Source organism: Triticum dicoccoides, chromosome 1A (assembly GCF_002162155.2).
Source record: "Triticum dicoccoides isolate Atlit2015 ecotype Zavitan chromosome 1A, WEW_v2.0, whole genome shotgun sequence".
In the NCBI taxonomy this organism is placed as follows: domain Eukaryota; kingdom Viridiplantae; phylum Streptophyta; class Magnoliopsida; order Poales; family Poaceae; genus Triticum; species Triticum dicoccoides.
The window spans coordinates 245,445,008-245,452,130 of NC_041380.1; positions in this window are offsets into that span (position 1 = coordinate 245,445,008).

Genomic DNA, 7,123 nt, shown 5'->3' on the forward strand with positions numbered 1-7,123 from the left:
TGAATAAGAGAAGGAAATCAGGACCCGGCAAGTACTTTCCCACCGAGCTCGCCGGAGCTGCCGGCAAGGATGTTGCCGGGGACACTGAGCCCGCCACGGGACGGCTAGCTCCGGCGGAGCGTCAAGCTCTTGCCATCGAGACAACCGCTCCTATAGCGGAGGAAATGCCTTTAGTCCTCGCCATCGAGCCCCAGGCTCCAGCGTGGGCACAACATACCGTCCGATTCCTCCAAACAGGGAACTTCCTGAAGAGTAGGAAGAAGCGGAAAAAGTAGCCCGTCGCTCTACCATGTACCAGTTCGTTGATGACGTCCTGTACAGAAAGAGGTCGAACGGCGTGAAATTGAAGTGTATCCCTCGGGAGGAAGGACTGGAGCTGTTGGCGGAGATACACGGAGGCATATGTGGATCCCACATTGGGTCAAGGGCCCTTGCCGGCAAGGCATTTCGGCAAGGTTTCTTCTGGCCCACCGCCCTCCAGGATGCGACGACACTAGTCACCAGGTGTCAAGCGTGTCAGTTCCATTCAAAGAAGCTTCATCAGCCAGCTCAAGCCCTTCAAACCATTCCTCTCTCCTGGCCCTTCTCGGTCTGGGGGCTCGACATACTGGCCCTTTCCCCCACGCTGTAGGGGGCTTTGCGTACTTGTACGTTGCAATCGACAAGTTCACAAAGTGGCCGGAAGTGGAGGCATTGAGGAAGGTCACAACTCAGTCAGCTGTCAAGTTCTTCCAAGGACTAGTGCGCCATTTTTGTGTACCCAACAGGGTCATCACCGATAACGGCACATAGTTCACAAGCCACACCTTCATGCAATATATCCAAGACCTCGGTAGCAAAGTCTGTTTCGCTTCCGTTGCTCACCCAGGAAGCAATGGTCAAGCTGAGAGGGCAAACGCTGAAGTACTGTGAGGCTTCAGGACCAAGACCTTTGACAGGCTGCACAAGAGTGGAAGGCGCTGGATTGATGAGTTGCCGACGGTTCTTTGGTCGATCAGGACGACGCCAAATCGAGCCACCGGCCAGACACCCTTTGCCCTGGTATACGGGGCAGAAGCAGTTCTCCCCACTGAACTCATATACGGGTCACCTTGAGTGCTCGCTTATGATGAGCTTGAGCAAGAGCAACTGCGGCAAGATGACGCAATGCTCCTTGAGGAAGATCGTCTTCGGGCGGCTGTGAGAGCAGCACGCTACCAGCAAGCCTTGCGCCGCTACCATAGCCACAAGGTTCATGCCCGAAGCCTTGAGGAAGGCGACCTTGTCCTTCGGCGCATTCAATCGGCCAAGAATTCCAACAAGTTGACGCCAACGTGGGAAGGCCCTTATCGGGTAATACGAGTCACTAGGCCCGGCGCAGTCCGCCTGGAGATCGAAGATGCCATTCCAGTGAGTAACTCCTGGAACATTGAGCATCTTCGCAAGTTTTACCCGTGAGGCGCGGCTTGCCGGGCCCCCCGACAAGCCACCTTTTGTACAAGCATTGCCGATGATGCATGTAACCCTTTGTACAAAGCCAGGTGCAGACCCTGAGCACAAGTAAATGAAGCGCTGGCGCCCAAAGTTATAGCATGCATGCTAGGTCGAGTCTCATCCTTGGTTAGGGTTGATAGTGCTTAGCGGCGACTAACCCATAGCTTAGAGGTCGAGTGTGCGTCTCTTTGTCTTTCTTTTGTCTTCTTTGGTTCACAGGACACACGGATATCCGTGCCGAACCACTTGCGGAGGAAAAGAAGATGAACAGACCAACATCTAGCCCCCGGCAAGCCAGCATTGCCGGCGGCTGCAAGAGCAAAGATTCACCCACGGCGAACCAGAGTTGCCGGGGGCTGCATCTTCAGATAAGTTCTTCATCCCTTATCATGCATTCCATTATGGACTGAGGTATGTGAAACCTCGTTTTCCCCTAAGCTACCGTGCTCCCATAACTCTAGGCCCTAGGGCTAGTTCCTCGGGCCATGTTTGGTCGTAGTCGTGGCAGCGAAAGGATGAAACAAGGAGCCAGAACCCGCCTCATCCCTGCCTCCACCAAAGGCGTGAGGAAGGTCGAGCGAATTGGGAAGACGGCAAGGCCTGTTGCCGGCCAAGGAAATTTTTATCTTGAAGATATCAAGGATTTACTCCTTGTCGTGGGTTCTACCCACAAACAAATGACCCGGCAAGCATCCCTTTTTCATTAAAAACATTCCACTCAGGTACAGTCCATAGGGAATGAAAAACATGAATCATGGGATTACAAGTTTTAAATTCAGCTAAGGCCCGAAGGCTTACAAACTAAAAAGAGATAAGGTGCCTGTAATCCCTTTCTTGTCCCTCTCCTCAGGAGGCAGGTCAAGGAGGCGAAAAGGGCAAAAGGGGCGCCTAGGCGAGCTACGGGTGGCAGAAGACACCAAGAGAACATCTCGGTGGCCGTCGGAAGGCTGGATGGTGATGGCGGCGCCGGAAGCAGAGCTCGAAGACGAGGCGGCAGGACGTCAGCACGCGTCGAAGGCGTCGGTGCCCGCGTACTCCGACTTGACGGCCTTGCCGCCCGCCCTCTTCCTCTTCCGCAGCCTCCCAACGCCAGCCGCCCAAGGAGATGACCCCGGGAAGTTTAGGGAGCTGGCGACGCGGATGATAGGGTCGCCGGTGCCGCACGGAGCGGCACCCGACACCTAATCGGACCCGTCATCCTGCCGCCTACTACCCTCATCGTCGCTGCCGCTGTCCTCCTCGTCACTCCCGCCCGAGGAGGAGTCTTCACTATCAGAAGAGCTCTCCACGCAGCACCTTGCACGGGTCCCAAAGCACCCAAAGACCTTGACGGAGAGAAGGCCACCCTCCATCAGCTTAAAATGGAGAGTGAGCCCCTCCATCAAGCGGTGGATACGGGCAAACGTCTTCCATCCCCGATGGAGAGAAGGCCACCCTCCATCAGCTTAAAATGGAGACTGAGCCCCTCCATCAAGCGGTGGATACGGGCAAACGTCTTCCATCCCCGACGGAGATACATCACATGAGGGGTGGGGAAATCGACGCGGGCCTGCGTGCCACTGATCGCGCAGCCCCTCATGTGCAGCCACAATGACTCCGGCGGATCCAGCTCCATCTCTCGTGCGAATGGAGTCGGGAGACGAAGACGATGGCGAGGCGGCCGGCGTAGCCTGACGAAGAACTCCCAAGGGTCATCCCCAACGTGGCCCTCCACGGGGGGAAGAACTGCTGGCGGAGGCGAGGCCGGCGCGCCGCCCCATCCTCCTCTTCCCCAAGCGCCTCGGCCTCGCCCACGGCCTTTCCCCCTCCCCCTTCCCCTCGCGTCTGGCTCTGCCACCGCGGGTGCAGGAGAAGGAGGGACGCGTTGTCGAGCGGCGACCCTCGCCGCCACCGTTGAAGGACCAGGATTCCCTCTCTCCATGACGGATGGAAGGGGGAGCAGAAGCTAAAGAAAGGAGGAGAGGAAGGAATGCGCGACGCCATCCCCCCTCCCGCTCTTTATAGAGGAACGGTGTGGGGGCTCGGCCGCCCCGCTCAGCAAATCAAGACGCGGAAGGCGCAGGGAACTGGGACCGACCCGCCGCCCTAGCCCGCGGCAGCCCGGTTTCCCGCCTCCACCGTTCACCACCCCAAGCACATGAGAGCCACGTGGCGGGCGTGCAGGACCGAGGCGACGGGTGAGGCGACCTCTCCCCACCCGGTGATCGTGGGGAGTGGACGCCTTGAAGACCATGCGTCGGTCCCGTTCAGTAAATGGGCTGCGCCTCCACGTCTCCCTCCATTTATGGGGAAGGCGCAAACCGCCCCCTTTACTACGACGTGACACATGCATGCAGAGCTCAGCCCCATGCATGCCTCCCACGTCACACACGCCTCCCCACGCCGTGCCACGCGCGAGAAGCATGGGAAGCACAGCGCACGAAGAGACTCACTGCAGTAATAACCACCCTGCCTGCCCGCGCACCGTTTTTGGGCCTAGCCCAACGATGCGATTGCACTTACGTGTGGCCCAGGCCCGGGGGCTCATGTCAGTGTACAAAAAGAGGGGTACGCTTTTTGTACCCCTATAACAGTGCACGGGCAGTCTGAGCCACCGGCACCACCACACTGAGCAAGGCAAGGGAGGTGAGCCAAGGTAAGGCCGAAGCTCAGGAGAAGCAGAATGATGCCAAGACCAAGACCACAAAGAGCAAAGGGGACGAAGCAGACCCCCCCCGGCAAGATCCTTGCCAGGAAGCGGTTTTAGCAAACCTGGCAAGACCCTTGCCGTGGCAGCTCGCCCCACACCTACGGAGTGAGTCACCCTTGAGTCCACTGCCCCCATGGGGCAAGGATTCGGGAGACATCCCCGTGGTGGCATGCAGATCTTTGTGAAGACATTCAAGATCAGATACACCCTTTAGAAGATGATGAACCTTGGCGGGATCCCAGCCAAGGAGGACCACAAGGCCCCCGGCAAGAGCTTTGCCGGGGATGACAGCAGGCGCCACGGCAAGACCCTTGCCGGGGCCCCGGCAAGTCCCTTGCCAAGAACACCCGTAGGGCCACCATCAGGCCCACACCAGTCAAACCTCCACCGCCATTCGCATGCAGCTGCCGACCCAACCAGCTGGGCAGGCACCTGCGTGGCGGCATGCGAATCTTCGTGGAGACCCACCACTGCGCCACCTTAGCTGCCTGCCTACCTACATGGCACCGCAGGCGCCGCTGGCCAGGGCGCATGTCGACGGGAGAGGGAGCGGCAACGGACGAGACAGGGCTCTCCCCCGTCCCCGATAAAGCAAGGACACCTGGGCAAGACGCATTAAATGTGCCTTGTCATGTAAGGCGAGGGATAACCTCACATCACTGTTCCCTTTCCACCTCCTGTGTGCCACTGTGGCAACCCCTTTCCTATAAAAGGAGGCCCGAGGTGACCAAGAGGGGGATTCGGCTTTTTGGAGCTCCCCACGCCCCATAGCTATCTCAAGAACACAGATATACAATCCACCAAAGCAGGAGTAAGGTTTTACGCTTCTCCGCGGCCCGGACCTGGATAAACGAACCGTGTGCTATCTGTTTGATCCGCTCTTCTCACAACCCCGCGCCCCGCAACCGTAGTAGGGATTCTTGTGATCCCATAGGTGTCGTTCCCACCGACAATGACGTGCGATTTATCGTCATGGAAGTGGACACTTCCGTGATGATAATTTTGGTAATGTCATGGAACACTTCTACGACAACACAGGTATGACTATCTTGATTCTGTCATAAAATCGTCATGGATGTACATGCATGAGAGAAACGTGACCTACTGTGACAAACACGTATCATCGCGGAAGTGTCTTTTTTTGTAGTGTATACTCATGGCATGATTAAAAACTACAACATTTAAAACAAGGTAGTGACACCGTAATAAAATATTATGATGATTTACAAACTACCTTGTTGCACTCCTTTTTAGATGAAACTGAAGATGATTTTATGGATAGATTTTGGGGAGGGTTAAACCATGATATTCGGGAGATGCTAATGCACGAAGAGTGTTATCCTATGGACCGTTTGTTTCATCTTGCTTGCAAAGCTGAACAGGAAATAAAATGATGGATTGGCCACAAGGAGAACAATCACAAGGTGCACATTCCAAGAGTTGATACAGTTGTCCCTTCAACTACTAGGCATACTACGATAACCACATCCGTTGTTGTGAGGACTACATCACCTCCACCATGTGACACATCACCATCGAGAGTGCCTACATCCTCTGAGTTCATCATAAGAGGTAATGACAAAGGTACTGATCTTCCACCTCCACATGAGTATGATGAATGTCTTGCCAATTTAAATGCACCATGCGATGAGCTACCTACTACTTTGATCACACCAAGTATTTCAGAGGATTATGTTGATGATTTGACTTTTCCATGTGATCGAACAATTTCGAGTGAGCCCATTGAATTAACTATTGATACGAAAGACCCATGTGAATTAGAGAGTAAATCAGATTTGGATCAAATACATTTGAAAATAATTTTGCCAATGTTCAAACATTTTGATATGACCTCCAATCTCGGTGATGATTCCGTGTCAAATAAATTGTTGCATGTTTGCTTATTTAAGCATGTGGTAGCATGTAATTTTGAATAAATTAAAGTTTATTCACCATTGTTGGGATGGTTTAATGATAAGCATTGTCAAGCTTATGATATGAATAAGAGCTTCAATTATATGTGCAAACTGAGTTGCAATATTTTCATGCCTTTGACTTCTTGTGATAATATATTGGCTTTATATTTCATGACTTTTGAAGGGTGCTATTGTACAACCGTGTCACATGTGCCACAACTGAGGTCGATAAAAATGGACGACATATACATATACAACATGTACACCTTGTCTCTTTTGTTAGCCACATTTCAGATTAAGCAACACCGAGGATGGATTTATTTTCAAGAAGAGGATGATGAGGACATGCATGCCATAGTTACACCCACAACCCCTACTACTATACCTATTCGATCGATTAGTATAGATCGCGCACGCCAGTTATATTATCAGGTACTTTCGTTGCTTGGTAATGTTTCTGAAGTTCATGAGAATATGATGCTGCCTAACTTCGATACATTTTTGTTGCTTACAGTTGAAGGGCCTAGAATGGATAAGAAGGATGAACATTGGAGCATTACCAAGCATGAAGACAAAGGCGCGTGCCAAGAGAATAAGGACAGAGTTTGTAGGGGAGATTTCCACACTTTGAAGCCACCATGATGACATACAAGAAGATGGACAAAATATACAACATGGCCTTTTATAAATTTGGTCCATAGCTTATTATTGGTGCTGCGCCACCTTAATTTTGGGCCAGGCCCATGTAATTTCGAAATACTACTTCATAGGCTGTTTATAGAGTCCATATTGTAGGGGAAACGAACCGGGAGGTATTTTAGTCCCACCTTGCCAATGGTGGACGTATGTCACACCCTAGCTAGTTCATGCATTAGAGTGTTGCATCATGTTTATTCTTTCATCAGAAACCTGAAATGGGGATGACAGAACCCCCAGCCCCTCTGAAACCAACTAGGGTTTACTAAAAAACTTTTTCAATGAACCTGAAATGCCCTTCTAAAATGCCCATCATTTTTGTCTTGGTTCAGAACCTCTGCCAAAAGTG